This window comes from Theropithecus gelada, chromosome 7b (genome assembly GCF_003255815.1).
Source record: "Theropithecus gelada isolate Dixy chromosome 7b, Tgel_1.0, whole genome shotgun sequence".
NCBI classification, from domain to species: domain Eukaryota; kingdom Metazoa; phylum Chordata; class Mammalia; order Primates; family Cercopithecidae; genus Theropithecus; species Theropithecus gelada.
The window spans coordinates 94,156,058-94,176,570 of record NC_037675.1 but is presented as its reverse complement, the minus strand read 5'-3'; the positions used below and the strand labels follow the sequence as shown (position 1 = coordinate 94,176,570).

The 20,513-nt window shown below is 46.1% G+C and overlaps 1 protein-coding gene across 3 annotated transcripts in view; it reads left to right on the top strand.

Annotated features, from left to right (window-relative positions):
- Nucleotides 1-6,894: 6,894 nt before the first annotated feature.
- Nucleotides 6,895-20,513, top strand: part of LGMN (legumain) — a 44,311-nt gene continuing 30,692 nt past the window's right edge. For 2 of the 3 annotated variants that reach the window (XM_025391213.1, XM_025391210.1), the window contains exon 1: nt 6,895-7,111. The gene's annotated coding sequence lies outside the window, so the exon portion shown is untranslated. Of the gene's footprint in view, nt 7,112-13,500; nt 13,619-20,513 lie in introns of all 3 variants that reach the window. The other variant, XM_025391211.1, reaches the window with a different exon arrangement.

Genomic DNA, 20,513 nt, shown 5'->3' with positions numbered 1-20,513 from the left:
TCTTGGACTTCCCAGCCTCCAATATCATGAGCTAAATAAATATTTTCTTTATGAATCACCCAGCATGTGGTATTTTGGTTTTTTTCCCCCACACCGAAATGGAGTCTTGCTCTGTCGCCCAGGCTGGAGTGCAGTGGTGTGATCTCGGCTCACTGCAACTTCTGCCTCCCAGGTTCAGGTAATTCTCCTGCCTCAGTCTCCTGAGTAGCTGAGACTACAGGCATGCACCACTATGCCTGGCTAATTTTTGTGTTTTTAGTAGAGATGGGGTTTCACCAGGTTGGCTAGGCTGGTCTCAAACTCCCGACCTCGTGATCCACCTGCCTTGGCCTCCCAAAGTGCTGGGATTACAGGCGTGAGCCACCATAACCAGTCAGGTATTCTGTTACAGCAGCAGAAAACAGACTAAGGACAGCTGTAGAGTTCCACTTGCTGTATTTGGAGTTGAGTCCAATCTCTCTCTTTCCTACTGCAAAATCCCACTGCAGCAGTCCCTATATCTTGAGGGTCCTGAATAAAGTCTTCTTTACCATGTTTTAACAAGTATCATTGAATAATGATTTATTTGACACCATTCTGGGCTCTTCTATGGAGGCTCTGGGGAAGAATCCACTTCCACGCTCCTTCAGGTCATTGGCTGAATTCCATTCCCTGCCATTGTAAAGCTGAGGGCCCCATTTCCTTGCTGGTTGTCAGTCAGGGGCTCTCTTAGCTCCTTAGGGCTGCCAGTATGCCTGTGACCCCTGTAACTTCAAACCACCAATGAACCTCTCTACTACTAGCAAGAGAAAACTCAGCTTTAAGGAGCTCATGTGATTATAGTAGGCCTGCCTGCCCAGATAATTTCCCTTTTGCCAAACATGACATAATCACCAGAGTGAGATGTCATCATATTCTGAGGTTTCACCCATTCTCAAAGGGGAGGAGCTTATGCATAGGTAAGTGTTATTGGGGCCACACCTAGAACACCGCCTACCACAGAGTTAAACTCATGTGTATTGATTGACTGGAAATCCTTAAAAATCAACTAGGAAGAAATGGTGTCTCTTCTGCACAGAGGAGCAGAGCACACTTCCTTTCCCTTCATCATGGCATGTAATTGAGTTGATGTGTATTCACTGAGCACTGAGTATATGACAGGTACTATTTTGAGCATTGGGGGTGTAAAAATAAATAAGACAGGCTGGGCCCCGCCTTAAACAGTTTCAGGTTTAGTGGTGAGCCAGGAAATAAACAAACAAGTGTACATAGTCAGGTAGTAAAGCAAGGTTGAAGGCTGAAACGTGATGGAGGTTTGTAGCTGTTTTAGGTCCATGGCTCAGGACAGCCTCTCTAAAAAGGATGTGCCATTTGGGCAGAAGCCAGCTGTGCAACTGGAAGGGGAAAGGCATTCTAGGAACTGGGGACTGTAAATACAAAGGCAAGAAGGCCATGATGGCTGGAGTGGAGCAAGTGAGGTAGCAGGAAATGAGGTCATGGGGCTAGGCAGAAATCAGGTGAAGAAGGATGGACTGAGTGAGCTGGAATTATGATGAAAACTTTTGAAAACAGTGGTGATGGCTGCACAACAATGTGGATTTAATTAATGCCACTGACTTACACACTTAAAAATCATTAAAATTACATATTTTATGTTATATATGCATTTACTACAATTAAAAAATTTAAAAAGAAAATTTTTAATAAAGAAGAAATAGTGCTTGGTTGGAATTTTTTTAAAAAGGGAGCTGGGGACCAAAGGAAACAGCATAATTAAATACACAGGAGAAGTAAAAAAAAAAAAAAAAAAAAAAAGTCCCCTGAAGGAGGCCCAGGAGAAACTTCTAGAGTGCTCCCAAGCTCAATTTTCTGAGTATTGATTATTCAGGTGTTTCATTTTCTGAAACTTTATTTATTGAGCCATGCATTTATAGTTTGAGCATTTTCCCCCTACATTTTATACTTCATTTGAAATATTCACATCCGACTCCATCTATGGTGGGGAGAATTGACTGTGGCAACCCTGAGAGCGCAGGCAAGTGCCTGATACTTATGCACTCGGTAAGTAGCTGACACATGGTTAGACCCTGTTCTTAGCTTTTTGTTTTTGTTTTTGTATATACCAACTCATTTCATATTTGCAACAACTCTATTGTATATACCAACTCATTTATTGTATATACTAACTCATTTCATATTTGCAACAACTCTATGAAATAGAGCACTGTAACTATCATTCCTATTTTATAAATGAAGACCCTGAAGCATAGATAAAATAATTCTCCAAGGTAACATGGTCAGTAAGTGCCAGAGCTGGAATATAAACCCAGGCAATCTGGATCCAGAGCCCACACCTTTATTTTTTAAATTTTATTTTACTTTTTGGAGGCAAAGGCTTGCACTGTTGCCCAGGCTGGAGTGCAGTGGCGTGATCTCAGCTCGTTGCAACCTCTGCCTCCTGGGCTCAAGAAATTCTCCTGCCCCCAAGAAATTCTCCTGCCCCAGCCTCTTGAGTAGCTGGGACTACAGGCGCACACCACCATACTCAGCTAGTTTTTTGTATTTTTAGTAGAAATCTTTTAAACGATCTGACCTCGAGAGAACTTAATCACTATCTCCAGGACAGTACCAAGGAAGATGGTGCTAAACCATTCATGAGAAACCACCCCCATGATTCAGTCACCTCCCACCAGGCCCTACCTCCAACCTTGGGGATTACAATTCAGCATGAGATTTGGTGGGGACACAGATCCAAACCATATCAGGTAGAGGAACTCCTCTCTAAACTTAACCAATACATTTCACACTCTCCAACTGTTGTTGCTTTATAATCTTAACCTCTCACTCAATCTCCCATTATTAGATTTTTTTTTTTTTTTTGAGACAGGCTAGAGTGCAGTGGTGTGATTCAGCTCATTGTAATCTCCGCCTCCTGGGTTCAAGCAATTCTCCTGCCTCAGCCTCCCTAGTAGCTGGGATTACAGGCACGTGCCACCACGCCTGGCTAATTTTTTGTATTTTTAGTAGAGACGGGATTTCACCATGTTGGTCAGGGTGGTCTTGAACTCCTGACCTCAGGTGATCCCTCCGCCTCAGCCTCCCAAAATGCTGGGATTACAGGTGTGAACCACCAAGCCCGGCCCCATTATTAGATTTTTAAAAAGATTATTATTCTGAAATTACTCCTTGGTGCTGTTATCTCTGGTGATCTGCCACATTCTCATGATGTCACTTATTTATACCTGGCACCAGTCTCACTAACCTCTGGTTGCGTGGCATGGTAGCGAAAGTCCCAGACATGACTTTTCTTGTGAGAATTCTGCTGGGGGCATTTGATGGAGAGGTCCTCATGCCTATCTGAACACAGGGAGCCTGCCACCTACCCCTTCCTGCCACCCAGGGCTATTTCAGTGCCCACCACTGCTCCTGGTGTTTCCTGTGGGCTCAGCACTTTCTACACAGTACTGTCATCCCACAAGCAGAAACAGGAGCATGGGCACTTTCCAAGGCCACAGATTCCTGCCTTGTTTTCCTTAGTGGAATTCTCAGGTTACAACCCAGCAGCCAAAGGGATCCTCTGAACCCAGGGAGTAGCTAATGAGTATGGGGCACTGACTTGGTCTAAGCACTGTGTAAACAAATTTAATCCACAGAGCGACCTTATGAAGCAGGTACTGTTTTTTCCATTTTATGCTTGGGAAAAACTAGGCGCTGAGAAGCTAAGTAACTTGCTCAGCTCACACAGCTTGTAAGTGGTAGAGTTCGGATTTGAATCCAGGTACCTTAACGGCAGAGCTCAACATAATTACCCGACCCCTACTCCAGGCCCCTCCCATCTCAGCCTCCCCCTTGTTGCTGGCTTAAGCCTCTTTTGGGGCTACCCTGCACCATCACCGTGGCAACCTCCAGCAACCCCTCCCATTAGCCCACAACTTGCAGCCACCCTGTCTCGTTCAGACTCTGAGCTCTCAGCCCACACTGTTGCTGAGGGAGACCAAGAGGGTTATCTCTTGCCCTGTGTTTGCTTAAACATGCCAGGCATCAGGCTACTGTTTTTATTTAGAGACATGGTCTCACCGTTGCCCAGGCTGGAGTGCAGTAGTGCGATCATAGCTCACTGTAGCCTCTAGCTCCCAGGTTCAAGTAATGCTCCTGCCTCAGCCTCCCAATTAGTTGGGACCACAGGTGTGCACCACCACATGTGACTAATTTTTTAAATTTGTGTTAGAGACAAGGTCTAACTATATTGCCCAGGCTGGACTTGCATTCCTGGCCTCAAGCAATCCTCCTGTCTTGGCCTCCCAAAGTGTTGGGATTACAGGCATGAACCACTGCACCCAGCTGCACGCTTCCATTTTTATCTCATTTCAACTGTTAAAGCCTTAATCAGGCAAAGTCCACGATTTATTCTCAAGTGAATTAGGGAGTGGTTAAGGATACACTCTGCCTCACTTCTACTAGACAGTGAATTCCTGAGGGGAAAGAACAAACTCCTTTTTATCTCAATGCTCAGCTGCACCTGGCATATAAGGTACACCTACTAAATGTGTTGTGGAATAAACAGATGAATGAACTCCTGCTGCTCCCCATTGCAGAAGACCGCAAAAGCATAGCATTCATGAGAGTTGGCAAAGGACTTGGGCAGACCTGGGCTTGAAGCCCCAGGTCACTTCCAAGCTATGATGCTGGACCATGAACTTAACCCAGGGTTTGGCAACTTGCTTTGTGTGAAGAGTCAGACAGCATTTTCATCTTTGTGGGCCATAAGGCTTCTCACATAACTATTAATATTCAATTCTGCCTTATTTGTAAAAATAGCCAGAGATAATGTGTCCGGAATTCCTTCCGGGGGGTTCTTGGTTTCGCTGACTTCAAGAATGAAGCGGCAGACCCTGGCGGAGCCTTACAGTTGTTAAAGATGGTGTGTCTGGGGGTTTGTTCCTTCAGATGTTCAGATGTGTCCAGAGTTCTTCCTTCTGGTGGGTTCGCGGTCTTGCTGACTTAAGGAGTGAAGCCGCAGACCTTGGCAATGAGTGTCACAGCTCTTAAAGGTGGCACCTCCGGATCGTTCCTCCCGGTGGGTTTGGGGTCTCGCTGGCTTCAGGAGTGAAGCTGGGGCCCTTCATGGTGAGTGTTGCAACGCAGAAAAGTAGTGCGGACCCAAAGAGTGAGCAGCAGCAAGATTCATTGCAAAGAGCCAAAGAACAAAGCCGCCACAACACGGAACGGAACTCGAGCGGGTTGCCGCTGCTGGTGCCAGTGGCCAGCTTTTATTCTCTTATTTGGCCCCCGACCACGTCCTGCTGATTGGTCCATTTTACAGAGCACTGATTGGTCCATTTTACAGACTGCTGATTGGTCCGTTTTTACGGAGTGCTGATTGGTGCGTTTACAAACCTTTAGCTAGACACAGAGTGCTGGTTGGTGTGTTTACAATTCTTTAGCTAGACGGAAAAGTTCTCCAAGTCCCCATCTGACCCAGAAGCCCAGCTGGCTTCACCTCTCAATAATACCTAAATCAATGGGTGTGGCTGTGTTCTTATAAGCTTTTATTTACAAAAATAGGTGACAGGACTGGAGCAGTGTGCTGATCTATGACTTACTGTAAAACAAGATTGTAAAAGAAGACCACATGAGATAACCCGTGAAGGTAGCCCGAACTCTTGTGCTGGAATGCCCTTGAGCAGGAGTGCACATACTCCACCACATTAATTCCATTCAACTCAATTGACTGAGCCTCACTACATGGCACTCGAATGCATCGTAGTTTGGTTTTCTCTCCAGTTCCGTGGGAGGCAACACCACCAAACATTTGAGAATTAGCATTGTGTAGGAAGTAAGAGGTTAGAATTCTGGAACCATACTGCTTAGGTCATAGTTCTGGCTCTGACCCTTAAGACATATGTGACCTTTGCAAAATTAACCTCCCTGACTTAACCTCCCTCAGTTGCTCAATCCATAAAGCTTGGGTGACAATAACTGTCTTTCTCTCTCAAAGGGTTGTTATGGGGACTAAACGGGTCCAAATCACCTGAGGCTTTCTAAAGATTCCAAAACTCAGACCACATGCAAACCAACAAAATCACAATTCCTGGGGGTATGGCGGAGGTGCCAACCTAAAATAGTTTATTTAAGGGTGAAGTGTGAGGATGGACCACCCAGAAACACCAACTCCAAAGGAATGGATTTGGCATTCTAAAGCAAGGAAGTTAAGGTTTCATTTATATAGGCAGAGATAGAAGTTTTGAGCAGGATAACAGTATTCCTACAAGGCTGGCATATAGGTACAGCAATTTGATTGGTTATTGGTTTCTTTTTCGGAAGGGAATATTGAGCATTTTTTACAGAGGGTGTAATAATCGTGGGTTTTATATCTCTGGTCTAAGCAAAACAGGATAACAGAGGGAAGAAGTTGTAATCTTCTTGTTATGATGAAGCAAGGTTCATTACTTAATCAGGCACGAGATTTTGTCCCTGAAGTCTTTTAATTCCCTCTAGACATCGTTCAATAAAAGAAAGCGAGTTAATCTATAATGTGGGAATAGAAGTTGTAAGCATACGTGACTGATATTACAGTCACATCTCTTTCAAGGCATAAAGCGTTTTTTTGATGGGGGGGGATTCCAACAGCTTTTCAATTTTATTTTCACAGGGGCATCAGTATTTTTGAGGCTTTCCTAAGTGGGTCCAATGTGCAGATAGGTTTGCTCCAAGAGCTGGTATGACATTTCGGTATATGCTTCTGGGATCACTGCAGCCCCAGATGTCAAGTACCTCGGTTTCCCGACCTCAGCTCAGTGCGCAACCACTGCTCCTCCACCCCCGCGCCTAGTCCAGAAACCCCTGCCCGTGCACACTGGGATTTGTAGTCCCTTTGGCTCGCCGGCCTCATCCTCTCCTTCCATTGGTTTTGGCAGATGCCGCGCCCCGTAGCTCCACCAGTCACCGCGGCGCAGTGGCCCTTAAGCCAGGAGCTGCGGCGCCCGCAGCAATCACAGCAGTGCGGCGGTCGTGGGTGATTGGTGTGAGGCTGCGCGCCGCCGCGCGTTCTCACGGTTCCGCAGGCGCCAGCAGCGCAGTCACTCACCGCCGCCGCCGCCGCCACCACTGCCACCACGGTCGCCTGCCACAGGTAACCGCGAGCCCCAACACAGAACCAGGTTCAGTCCCCACGCCCGAGGCCAGGGCCTCGCGTCTGCTCTCTGAGGCTCTCGACTTCAGGGCTGGGATTTTCATTTTTCCCGTCCCTTTCTGAGTAATCAGTTTCTCATCCTGCGAGGGGGATTTTCGGGAAACGGTGAATCCAGAGGGAAGGGAAACCCTGCGGCCTCTCTGGTGGTACTGGGGGTGGAGGTCTCTCTTCTCACGCGTGTTGTGGCTGGAAGGGCGCAGCGCTCTGGAGGGGGAAACTAAGGCGCGGGAGGAGACGTGATTTGCAGAGATCCCACAGCCAAGGGCCCCAACAGGGACTGGGGCTTGGTTCCAGGCTTTACGACCTGCGAACAGTTCAGACTTTTGATGCTTTTAATGTGGAGGATTGCACCCGTTTGAAAGGGCTATTAACGACGACAACAAAAATACCCAGGCTTATAAAGACATCTGTTTAGAGAAGTCAGGGAAGCTCTGGTTCTGGGAGGTTTGAGCTGGTGAGTTTCAGGACCACCCACATCAATATTGGAAGTGAAAGTTAACTGGTTTTTTTTCCCGTCCGTGTTAGATTTGAGGTTATACCTACGTGGAGTGTTCTATGCCATGCATTGTAGTATCTGAGGGCTGGAAGAAGAAACTTTGTGTCCCGTGCTTTGTTTTAGAGATGAAAAGGAGTGCCCAGGGTAGGTGACTAGCCCTGTGGTATGTGGTGAATGGAGTAGCCCAGCTTTCTTTACTCTGGGACTTGCATAGCAAACATTCACTGAGCCTTACTAAGCTTTTTGAGCAGAGATTATTTCATAAAGGGGAGAGACAATCTCTAGTGAACAGTTCCAGCGTTAAAGGGCTGGAGTATACAGGTGTGTACAGGGGCAGCATCTAACGCTGACTTGTGGGAGAGGTTGGGACTTCGCACAGATGGGGAGGCTTGAGTGGAATTTATGTGGATTTTTTTTTTTTTTTTTTTGAGACGGGGTCTCGCTCTGTCACCCAGGCTGGAGTGCAGTGGCCGGATCTCAGCTCACTGCAAGCTCCGCCTCCCGGGTTCACGCCATTCTCCTGCCTCAGCCTCCCGAGTAGCTGGGACTACAGGCGCCCGCCACCTCGCCCGGCTAGTTTTTTGTATTTTTTAGTAGAGACGGGGTTTCACCGGGTTCGCCAGGATGGTCTCGATCTCCTGACCTCGTGATCCGCCCGTCTCGGCCTCCCAAAGTGCTGGGATTACAGGCTTGAGCCACCGCGCCCGGCCCTATGTGGATTTTTTGTTGGTTTGTTTTGTTTTGTTTTTGAGACGGAGTCTCGCTCCGTTGCCCAGGCTGGCGTGCAGTGGTGCAATCTCGGCTCACTGCAACCTCCACCTTTCCGGTTCAAGCGATTCTCCTGTCTCAGCCTCCCGAGTTCTTGGATTACGGGCACCTGCCACCATGCCTGCCTAATTTTTGTGGTTGTAGTAGAGACGAGGTTTCACTATATTGGCCAGGCTGGTCTCTAATCCTTGACAAATGATCCGCATGCCTCAGCCTCCCAAAGTGCTGGGATTACTCCACGTCTCGCCTTGGAGTTTGAGGGCTGGGCAGGACCTAGTGAGATGAAGGAAGAGAAGAGTGTTTCATCTGGAAAACAGCATGGTGAAGGCAGAGAAAGAGCAATGCTTTTGCACTGGAGTCGTGGAGTCTGGTGCAGTAAGGGATTTCATGTGGGTGGTGGATTTTATGTGTGAGAATAGAGAGGTATGTCTTGCAGGGCTTCCTGTGCTGCTGTGAGAGATTTGGATGTTATCCTGAATGTCCAGGAAGCCACATTTACTGTAGATCTGTATCTCAGATACTCTGTAGTGTGGAAGTGTTGGAGAGAGGCCACACTAAGGATAGGGAGGTCATTGCAGTAATCCCTAGGAGAATCATGAGAGTTTTAAAGACAGTTGCAGTGGGAGGGGAAGAGAAAAGATTTGAGAGCTCTAAGGGGGTAGAATACACCATACCCAGCCTTAGTCAGTAAGAAATATGTAGAAGTAAACTCTGTCTTGAGTGTTCCAGCCCATGACTATCTTCTGAAGAAATGTCCAGCATGTATTTTTTTTAACTGCACAAGTTGCTTTGCAGACCATAGTTGGAATCCCAGTTTATCAGGGGAAAGTTGTCACATGTATTGACTGTATTGAAATCTGAATGGTTAAATAATCATATGATAAGACTCAGATTTTCTTGTAATCCAGGAAATGCTCATTGAAACCATAATTAGATCATTGTATATTCATCAGGTTAGGAATTGCAAAGTTTGACACCATCAAGAGATGATAAGTATTTGAAAAAAATGAGATTCTAATTCACTACTGGTTGCAAGTATATCTTTGAACAGTATAGCCACTAGCAGATTGGGTATATCTTAAGATCAGTGGTTCCACTTCTAGAAAATACTAAGAAGCCAGAGACATTTGTATACAAGGGGAAGGATATTAGGGTTGTTTGTGGCAACACTGCTTATAATGGTTTAAAATGCTTATAATGGTTTAAAAAATTGGAAACAGCCTAAATGTCCATTAGTAGGGAAATGCTTGTAGAGTGGGTATACATCTTTTTATAATAAATCGATTGGGACGAAATGCTAATTTAGGATAGTGGTTACTTTGCAGTGTGGGGAGGATGGGATGGGACAGAAGGAACAATTTCGTCTGTAATGTAGAAAAAAGATGAGTGGGTTTATAAAATAACGGAGAATGGTCTGGATGATAGGTAACTGGTGTTTTATGTCATTCTTTGTACATTTCTATAGGTTAATGTCCACCCTTCAATTTCTTGAAGTAAAAGTTAAAGTAAAAATTTAACTTGAGTTAGCATGTAGCTATAAAAGTTAGGCTCAGTCATTTTGGGAAAAGGCTGCAGACTGCACTGGTCCCAGGTTTCAAAAATAGTAATTTGGGTGAAAGAAAACTCAAATTCCAAATAAGCATTTAAAATAAAAATGTGGAGAAGTTATTAACCATTGAGTGACATTTTTGACTTTTTAATTTTTTTGTAGAGACTGGGTCTCACTGTCTTGCCCAGGCCAGTCTCAAACTCCTGGGCCCTAGTGACCCTCTGGCTTTGGCCTCCCAGAGTACCAGGATTATAGCCAGGAGCCACTGTGCCCACCATTGACCAAAATTTACTTTCCTAGAAACCTAAGTTCTAACCATTAATAGATTAAAAACATTTTTTTTTTTTACTGCTTCTTTTGAAATACATGTTACTTGCTTATACTTTCCATAATGCTAAAAGATAATTTCCTTAAAAAAACAGATAAAGTCATTACTCTGTAAAATGTAAAACTGAACATGTGTTAAGAATTTTATTTAACTCATTAATGAGGAAACTTGGTGAGGTGTTGGAGACTCCAAAGTACAACCAATTTGTAGATTAGAAATACTGAATTGAATTTGCAAATGAAAGACAAAACTGGCCTCTACAGAGGAGGAAGGAAGTCAAATGAACCTCCGTTTGGTAGCACGCATTTGCCTGTCTAGACTAGAATTATTTGCATTGCTGTTACCCATAGTATGCAGAATTATAAAATAACTCCTATGAATCAGAGTTAGATAACCTTGAAGAGCATGCTCTAATCTAGAAGCTAGTTTGCCAATAAAGCACATTTTCTTTGTAGGAAAAAACGATAAACTAACCTGAGTAAAATAGACTTTTCTTTTTCTTTTTTGTTTTTGTTTTTTTTTTTGGAGACAGAGCTCACTCTCTCACCAGGCTGTAGTACAGTGGCGCGATCTCGGCTCACTGCAACCTCTGCCTTCTGGGTTCAAGCGATTCTCCTGCCTCAGCCTCCTGAGTAGCTCGGACTACAGGCACACGCCACCACACCCAGCTAATTTTTGTATTTTTAGTAGAGACGGGGTTTCACCATGTTGGCCAGGATGGTATTGATCTCTTGACCTTGTGATCTGTCCGCCTTGGCCTTTCCAAGTGCTGGGATTACAGGCGTGAGCCACCGCTCCTGGCCTAGATTTTTCATTTGAGATAAGATCTAACTGGATGATGATGATGATGATGATGATAATTTTTTTTTTTTTTTTTTTTTGAGACAGAGTCTCCCTCTGCTGCTCAGCTTAGAGTGTTGTGGTTCGATCTTGGCTCACTGCAACCTCTGCCTCCAGGACTCAAGCAATTCTTATGTCTCAGCCTCCTGAGTAGCTGGGATTACAGACGCATGCCACCATGCCTGGCTAATTTTTGTATTTTTAGTAGAGACGGGGTTTCGCAGTGTTGGCCAGGCTGGTCTTGAACTCCTGGCTTCAAGTGATCCACCCACCTTGGCCTCCCAAAGTGGTGGAATTAACAGGCGCAAGCCACCACGCCCGGCCTGGATTTTGTTTTAATCCTATTCTTTAACCAGAAAATCAAAGGATTTAAAGGACTGAATGACCCTCTAATAAGCTCTACTATCTCATTTCACAGATGGACCGTGAAGGCCCAGAGAGAGGAAGGGTCCCCCCGAATTAGTAGCTGTGTCTTTTGTTAAAGAAAAATTGCATCACATGCCTTTTTAAATTTTTTTTTTTTGAGACAGAGGACAGAGGTCTCTCTCTCACCTAGGCTGGATGGTTCACTGCAGCCTTGACTTCCGGGGCTCAAGTGATCCTCCCTGCTCAGCCGCCTGAGTAGCTGGGACCACAGGTGTGCACCATCATGCTGGCTGTCTTTGCAGAGACAGAGTCTCCCTATATTGCCCAGGCTGGTCTGGAACTAATGGGTTTGAGTGATCCTCCTGCCTTGGCCTCCCAAAGTGTTGAGATTACAGGCACAAGCCACCGTGCCCAGCCTGTATCCAATGCTTTTTAAAATTTTTTCTGTTTGACATGGGGTCTCACTGTGTTACCCATGTTGGTCCCAAACTTCCGGGCTCTAGCGATCCTTCTACCTCAGCCTCCTAAGTAGCTGGGACTGCAGGCATGTGCCGGTGTGCCACTCATGGGTACTTTTTAAAAACAGTAAGACAGGCTGGGTGCAGTGGCTCACACCTGTAATCCCAGCACTTTGGGAGGCTGAGGCAGGCGCATCACTTGAGTCCAGGAGCTTGAGACCAGCCTGGCCAACATGGCAAAACCTAAAAATACAAAAATTGGCTGGCATGGTGATGCATGCCTGTAATGCCAGCTACTCTGGAGGCTGACACATGAGAATCGCTTGAGCCTGGGAGGTGGGGGTTGCAGTGAGCTGAGATCGCACTATTGCACTCCATTCCAGGCGATAGGGCGAGATTGTCTCAAAAAAAAAAAAAAAAAAAATCAAAACAAAACAAAAACCAGCAAGACATTTTCTTTTAGCTACTGCAGTAGGAGAGAGAGACTTCAGTATGGAATGGAGCTCAGCTCTCGAATGGCAAGGTCAGCTGGGGATTTACAGCCCATGGGCAAGGTGAGGGGGTTAGTGGAATTCCTTCAGCTTAAAATATTCAGTATACTAAAGTGCCATTTTTTGAGCTACTGGGTCCTGAACCCCATCAAGAGAATATTACTAAGAAGAACTTCATTAGATATCGAGGGTGAGGGATTCTCTTCTGGATTCCTGCTAAAACTGGACCTGGCAGACCAAGGCCTTGTGGAGAAGAGGGCTCAGAGGAGCCTGACTAAAGTTTGGTCAAGGAGACAGTTCCTGTCACCTGTCCTAATTTCTTCTGCATGTTGTCAGCCGAAAAACCTTGCAGCATGATTTTATTTTATTTTATTTTTAGATGGAATCTCACTCGGTCACCCAGGCTGGAGTGCAGTGGCATGATCTCAGCTCACTGCAACCTCCGCCTCCCGGATTCCAGCCATTCTCCTGCCTCAGTCTCCCGAGTAGCTGGGATTACAGGTGCCCACCACCACGCCCAGCTAATTTTTGTATTTTTAGTAGAGACAGAGTTTTACCATGTTGGCCAGGCTGGTTTCAAAGTCCTGAACTCAAATGATCTGCCCTCCTTGGCTTCCCAAAGTGCTTGGATTATAGGTGTCAGCCACTGTGCCTGGCCTTCAGGAAGATTTTATTCTAAACCCCTAGAGAGCAGAGAATAGGATCAAAACCTTTAGGTTTGGAAGGCTTTTTACAGATTTCATTGTCTAACTAGCTGCTTTGCTTGGCTTTGATGGTTTTCTGTGTCTAACAGTAGCTGGCACTGAGGGGTCACTCCTGATGGTGGTTAAGGTGTAGGCTTTGGTATCAGACCCGGATGTGAACTTGACTCTGCTATTTAGATGGCCCTGTGAACTTGACCTTATTACTTGCATTGTTGGTGATAATTTATCTGGAATGGGCACTGCATCCCAGACTTCTCAAATGGATTAAACCTGACTTGATGGTACATTTCTTGAAGCCAAATGAAGCCTTTTTTTTTTTTTCTTGACAGGGTCTCACTCTGTTGCCCAGGCTGGAGTGCAGTGGCACAATCTCGGCTCACTGCAACCTCTGCCTCCTGGGTTCAAGCAGTTCTCCTGCCTCAGCCTCCCGAGTAGCTGGGATTACAGGCGTGTGCCACCATGCTGGGCTAATTTTTGTATTTTTAGTAGAGATGGGGGTTTCACCATATTGGCCAGGCTGGCCTCAAACTCCTGGCCTCAAGTGATCCACCTGCCTCGGCCTCCCAAAATGCTGGGATTACAGGCATGAGCCACTGTACCTGGCTGCAAGTGAAGTCTTTTAAGTGAATTACTGACCTAGTATAGCCCTGTAACCTGAGCAGGGACGAAGGCCAAGTGGGAACAGCAGAGGACTTGTCAGTGGAGTCTGGTGAAGTCTGTAAAGGCTTGTTCATTGACTTTGACTTTGTGTAACTCAGATACTCCATTGATAGGCTCTTCTAAGATAAGAGCTGTTTGTGCAGGAAGCCCACTAGTGCCTTAAAATAGTAGGGCACGGAAGAGCACCGTGGGTGTCCTACTGCCGGAGGAAACTGTGAGGCCCTGCTCTGTGCTCGGGCCCTGGGGTACAGGGTGCAGCGCCTGTGGTTCCAGGGCCTCCCAGACTTTCACATAAGCAACTCTTTCTTTGGGTGATACACTAGAACAAGCAGTCTTTGCCGTCAGATCTGTGTGGTCCCAGCAGTGCCACTGACCCCCAAGTTTCTCTACCTCTCTGAGCCTCAGTTTCATCACCTGTCTAAAGGGAGTGGGGATCCTTGCTTACAGGGAACTGTTGTGAGGATGGTGTGAATAAAGTGTCTTGCACATTGTGTGGTCCATAGTAGATACCCACAAATGTGCCACTCCCCACCTCTGTGCCACTCCGCAACACGTCCCACTCTCTGGGAGTCTTTTTTTTTTGAGACAGATTTCACTCTTGTTGCCCAGGCTGGAGTGCAATGGTGCCATCTCGCTCACTGCAACCTCTGCCCCCTGGGTTCCAGTGATTCTCCTGCCTCAGCCTCTCAAGTAGCTGGGATTACAGGCATGTGCCACCACGCCCGGCTAATGTTGTATTTTTAGTAGAGACGGGTTTCTCCATATTGGTCAGGCTGGTCTTGAACTCCCAACCTCAGGTGATCCTCCCACCTTGGCCTTCCAAAGTGCTGGAATTATAGGCATGAGCCACTGCGCCCAGCCGGGAGTCTTTCTCTCTGATCTTCCTTGGCTGGAGCAATGACTGTCTGTGTTGCCTTCTCCCTGCACGGGGTTAGCAGATGACACACGTGCCCCAACAGCACCCCTGGGAGATCTTTTCAGTCTTGGCGCATTATGATCTGCCTTAGGTTCTTTTTAAAGGCTTCACAGTATCCCACCATGAGGCTGTACTGTAATTGATCCAGCTAGACATTTACGTTGCTTCCAGTGCTTTGCCCTAATGTATGGGCTGGTGCCCTCACCTCCTTAGTTTCTTCCCCTTTTACAAATGACACCTCCCACTCCTATTGGGACTCCCTCCCTCTCCTGCCTTATTTTTGTCCATCACTCTCATCACTATCTGATAACCGATGTGTATAAATGGTCTGTCTCTTCTCTCTGGAGTGCCCCCTCCATGAAGGGTTTTGTCTGTTTGGCTCACTGTTCAATGCCTGTGAGCAGCTAGCAGGTGCTCAGTCCACGTTTGTTGTATGGATTTGGGGTGGGGTGGATATAGGAGAGAGTAGATAGGAGGAGGGCAAGTTAAAGGAGAGGAGGTAGATGATGATGACGCCTCTGTGAGATGAAGCCTGTGTAATGGGGACCGTGGACAGCCACAGCCAAAAACAGCAGAGTCACAAAGAGCTAGTAGTTTAGCAGGGATCATTCACTTTTTCATCAGTTTTTCACTTTGATAAACCAGGAATCACAGGGATGCTGCCAGATTATTGGTGCTTTGTTTTGATGCTTTGATTTTGTCAAAAATCATGCAATAAATGCCCACAGGAAATTAGTAAGGTAGCTGCTTTGAGGCATGTTCATTGCCAAGGGTAATGGAATGATTATTTTACTTTTGTGTCTCTCTTCACCCCAGGCCTATGTTTATATGTTTCCCAAAATAGTGTTAGTGTGTGTGGTTTTTTCTTTTTGAGATTGCACCCTCTGCCTCCTGGGTTCAAGTGATTCTCCTGCTTCAGCCTCCAGAGTAGCTGGGACTACAGGTGCATACCACCACGCCCAGCTAATTTTTATATTGTTAGTAGTGATGGGATTTCACCATGTTGGCCAGGATGGTCTCGATCTCTTGACCTCATGATCTGCCCACCTCGGCCTCCCAAAGTGCTGGTATTACAGGCGTGAGCCACTGTGCCCGGCCATGTATGTGGTTTTTTAAGGTAGCATTTTCTATTCAGCAACATACTGTGAGACTTTTAATATAGCGTTGTAGTTGGGGAATCACGACTCTGTGTTTATAAGAAAAAAGAATGATCGAGCAGGACCATCACCAGGTAGACTATGAAAATGTCATTTTCTGTATCAGTAGGGCACTTTTCCTCACAGAGGAGTAACTTGTTAATGGATTAGAAGAATAACTCGATTTTGTAAAAATAACTAAGTGGTGCTTTTTTGGTGCCTGCTGCATGTTTGCTGATTTAGGTGGATAAGTAGGTGGTGTCCGTTCTGTTGTTCACAGTCAGGTCAACCATTTGTTTCTGGTATTTTATTTATTCATTTTTTTTATCCTAAATATGAGGAGGTAAAAGTCACACACCATTGCCCCCAGAGGAATGAGCCTCTTTGGGACTATGTCATATGGATGAAACTCAGAATAAACAGGTATGCAAACTAGGGAACCCATTTATGGCTGATGAAAGATGACAGTAACAACCAGGCTGTGCCTGCCATGTGGTTTGGGGGCATATTCTCACTCCCTCAGACAAGGTCAGCAACCTATGACCTATGGGCCAAATAAACCACCTATTTTATAGATAAAGTTTTATTGGAACATAACCATGTTCATTTGTTTATATATTGTCTCTGGCTGTAAATGGCTCATGGGTTAGTAATTCATCATTTCCAGAGACCAGTTAACAAGAGCAAGATCTGGTACAAAGAAGGTGATTTATTTCCAAGTTGCTTAGGGAAAGAAGCACAGGCATCCCACCTTTAAATGTACTGCTTTGCTTTTGGAGCAGAAAGCGGGCACATTTAAAAGGCAGAGGAGGAAGCAAGCAAGGTGGGGTGTCCATGTGTTAGCTTGGTGTCTTATCTACTGTGCTGTCTGTCGGTTGAACTGGTGACTGCTGGCATCTTTGTGGGCAGGACTAGGCCAAAAACTCCCCAGGTGGGTGGGAGTAGCAGGCATGCTTTTTGACTATTACCTCTCGAGGCAACCTCCTGGTGGGTGAGGGTTCTGTATTGGGCATGCTTTGGTCTGTAAACCAACTGTTAACTCTTGAGGAGTTAGATGAACTTGCCCTGTAGGGAGTGTCTGCTGAAGGAGGGGCGGGTAAAAGGCTATATTTGTGTTTCTCAAGGGCTAAGTAGGAAGCGGGGAACCAGAGGAATGATAAGAGGAGAGACAAAAATAATTAAACCATCTCTTAGAAAAATGCGAATACTTGGTGACACGGCTGCTTTCAAGATACAGTGGCAGAGCTGAATAGTTGTGAGAGAGATGGCCTGGCCTGCGAAACCAAAAATGTTTACCTTCTGGTCCTTTGCAGAGAAAGTTAGTCTACCCCTACCCTAGGGGAAGGCCTTCCAGGGAGGCTGCTGGCTGAGCTCCGAGTAGGTGAGAGCCATTGGTTGGAACATCTTGGTAGTGACTGTCACACCTCTCTTGTGGGGTCACTGAAGCTTGGGGTACATGGATATTTTTGCTCCTTGACTCTCTCTCGCCTGTCCTCACTGTTGCTTCCTCACACCTTTGTATAATTGTATCTTGTATTGGTTCCTTACCTTCGAGTTGACAGGGGTGCTTGAACCAGAGTGACTCCATGTTGAACAAGGGCTGGGTAAAATTTGGCTGAGACCTGCTGGGCTGCAGTCCCAGGAGGTTAGGCATTCTTAGTCACAGGATGTTTACGGTTAAGGGAACAGGTTAATGTTTACCAGATAGACCCAGGAAAGGTCCTGATGTCCCAATATCTTAAGAACAAAAGCATTTTTAGTTTAATAATAAGTTCACTTTATTTCATTTATTTATTTATTTATTTATTTATTTATTTATTTATTTATGACAGGGTCTCGCTCTGTCGCCCACGCTGGAGTGCAGTGGCACGATCTTGGCCCACTGTGGCTTCTGCCTCCTGGGTTCAAGTGATTCTCGTGCCTCAGCTTCCTGAGTAGCTGGGATTACAGGCATGTGCCACCACACCCGGCTAAATTTTGTGTTTTTAGTAGCGACGGGGTTTCACCATGTTGCCCAGGCCGATCTCGAACTCCTGACCTCAAGTGATCTGCCTGCCTCGGCCTCCCAAAGCGCTGGGATTACAGGTGTGAGCCACCGCGCCTGGCCATAAGTTTCACCTTAAAGATAATAGCATAGATTCTTGTGAAAGACAGCAGTTCTACAAAGATTAACAAGCCTCCGTCACAGGCCCTTGTAGTAGGCACATCTCCCTGTGACTTTGTTTTGCTTTGTTGTCTTATGTCTAAACAAGCATTGCACCTAAGGTGGACATGGTCCTTCTCTTGCTTTTGGGAACACCCTGTTCTGTCTATAGAGTAACCTGTTCTTTCATTCTTTCATTTGCTGAGTAAGCTCGCTTGCACATTATTCTGTGGACTTGCCCCAAATTCTTTCTTGCATGAGGTCCAGGAACCCTCTGTTGAGGTCTGGATCAGGATCCCTTTCTGGAAACACAGCCCCACAGTGAGCCCTTGTCAGGTCGAGTGGACGTGTGGGGAGCCTCCTCAGGTGCACTTTAACAGACCCTGTGGTTCTAGCACTGGGGGTCCTCAGCACTCCACTGACCTGTCTGTTATGTGCCATACTAGCCCCTACCGAAAAAAACAAATCTGGGGGCGTCTTACTGTAGTTACCAGTTGCCCATCCATGGGCCTTGCAGTGGAGCTAAAGAAACCTAAATTTAGCACCAATTCAGGCTTTCAGCTTAATAATTAAGTTCTTGTTAGGAGACAGCCCTTGAGGGTGGAGCAGTGCAGTCTGTTGACCAGGATGCTGGGCTGAGGACAGGTGGACCAGAGCCTGGGGGATTTCATGCAGTTCTGCCACATCAAAGGTAATCTGAGGCTAGCAGCATAGTGTCACCTGAGACTTGTTAGACATGCAGTCTCATGGCAGCGGGGTTGGGGGGGGTGTGTCGCGCAGTGACTCATGCCTGTAATCCCAGCACTTTGGGAGGCCGAGATGGGCAGGTCACCTAAAGTCAGACATTCGAGACCAGCCTGAGCAACATGGCAAAACCCTGTCTCTACTAAAAATACAAAAATTAGCTGGGCATGGTGGTGGGCACCTGTAGTCTCAGCTACTCAGGAGGCTGAGGGAGGAGAATCGCTTGAACCTGGGAGGCGGATGTTGCAGTGAACCGAGATCGCACCACTGCACTCCAGCCTGAGCCACAGAGCAAGACTCTCAAAAATAAAAAAATGAAAAAAAAACAACAACAAGAAATGCAGTCTCAGGCCCTGCCCCAGGCCTACTGAATCAGAATCTGCCTCCTAGATCCCCAGGTGACCTAGGTGCGTATTCAAGTGGGAGAATTACTGGCCTAAGACTCTTTTCAAGAGACTCAGGGCTTCCTATTTAGTTAGTGGAGAAAATCCATCGCTTTGAGGACTCCACTCAGAACGTTGAGGATGGTTTCTTCAGCTTAGAAGTGGATCACCCTTCATCTGGGTGCGTCCTCCATGAAGACACAGGCTTTGTTCTGTCCCCATTGAGTTTCCAGCACCCAGTACCTTGTCTGGCAAAGTAGGTGTTGCAGAGACTCTGGCTGAGTGGTGAGTGAATGAATGAATGAGCACCACCAGCCCTGCTTGTGGCATTGGGACAGAAGTCAGCCTCACACATCTGCTCTGAGTCCCCACATCTCAGTGACTGTGTATTTTTCTTATCGCAGAGCCACAGGCTTGGTGCTGTTTTCCATTTGTACTTTAACAAGGTATTTAAGGTTTTGGCATTGAGGTATAAACAGTGCATGTACTTCAATGATAATGAAGTATTTTTTTTTTTTTCTTTTTTGAGATGGAGTCTCGCTCTGTTGCCCAGACTGGAGTGTAGTGTTGTGATCTTGGCTCACTGCAACCTTCCCCTCCCGGATTGAAGTGATTCTCCTACCTCAGCCTCCTGAGTAGCTGGGATTACAGGCTCTTGCCACCACGCCTGGCTAATTTTCGTACTTTTAGTAGAGACAGGGTTTCGCCATGTTGGCCAGGCTGGTCTCGGACTCCTGACCTCAAGTGGTCCGTCCGCCTCTGCTTTCCTAAGTGCTGGGATTGCAGGCGTGAGCCACCACGCCCGGCCTCAGTAATAATAAAGTCTTGAGATGCAGAGCCATACAACAGAAAGAGTGCCGGACCAGCTGTTCAGAAGGCATGGTCCCAGCTCTGGCCAACGACGACAGTCCATGGCTATTAGGCAGGTCATTGCTGTCAGACCTCAACCTCTCCTTTCTGTAAAACAAGGATGAAAATGTTTGCCCTGTATGTGTACAGAGCGTATGTCCATGCTCTATAAGTGTGATGCAAAGACAACATGAATTAATGTTTGACTATAGCTCATCCAGATAATTCACATTATAAACTTAAATTGCCCATCAATGTTTTCATTAAACCTGTACTGAATTTTTAGAAACTTTATTGTTTCTAAAAGGAGACAAAAATGAGGAAGAAAATCACTCTTGATCCTGCCTACTACCCAGCAATAACTTGTCTTAAAATTTTATGTCTGTTTTCCATATTTTTCTGTGCAGTTTATTTTTAAAATTTATTTTTTCTGATATAACTTTTTTTATTTTTATTTTTAGTTTTGAGACAGAGTCTCACTCTGTCACCTAGGATGGAGTGCAGAGGCCTG